The following is a 422-nucleotide window of genomic DNA, read 5'->3' on the forward strand; positions in this document are numbered from 1 at the left end:
ATTCACATCCTCCATCAATTCTTTTTCTGGTTTATTTAGTATTATAGCCAAGGAAATGTTTCTCTTATTTCAAAAGATAAAATGCCACCTTTCATACAAGTTTAGCTGTTGAATTACATTAAATATACCATGATAGGAGTTAAAAGTTGGATTTTTTGTTTATCTTTTTCAGTCTTGGTGTCCTCTCATGGCAGTGAATATTTGTTACTGTAAATGTTGAAGTGAAGTGCCAGTCTTGTCTGTTCCTACAACATATTTTTTGGTTGATGAAAAAGAGCAAAGGAAAAGTAGATAGGTATTGGATCTTGCAGAGACTACTGATATTATTCGCTTTCTTTGGACAACGATACCTAAGGTCTAATATCTAAAGTGAAGAAATTTACTGTTGAAAATAAGACTGATTTTTTGCTTAGCCAACATGG

The 422-nt window shown here is 32.2% G+C and overlaps 1 protein-coding gene across 26 annotated transcripts in view; it reads left to right on the forward strand.

Annotated features, from left to right (window-relative positions):
• Positions 1-422, forward strand: part of LOC119594724 (von Willebrand factor A domain-containing protein 5A-like) — a gene marked incomplete at its 5' end in the record, with an annotated part of 13,752 nt that overhangs the window by 6,442 nt on the left and 6,888 nt on the right.

The sequence above is a fragment of the Penaeus monodon genome, chromosome 34 (genome assembly GCF_015228065.2).
Source record: "Penaeus monodon isolate SGIC_2016 chromosome 34, NSTDA_Pmon_1, whole genome shotgun sequence".
NCBI classification, from domain to species: domain Eukaryota; kingdom Metazoa; phylum Arthropoda; class Malacostraca; order Decapoda; family Penaeidae; genus Penaeus; species Penaeus monodon.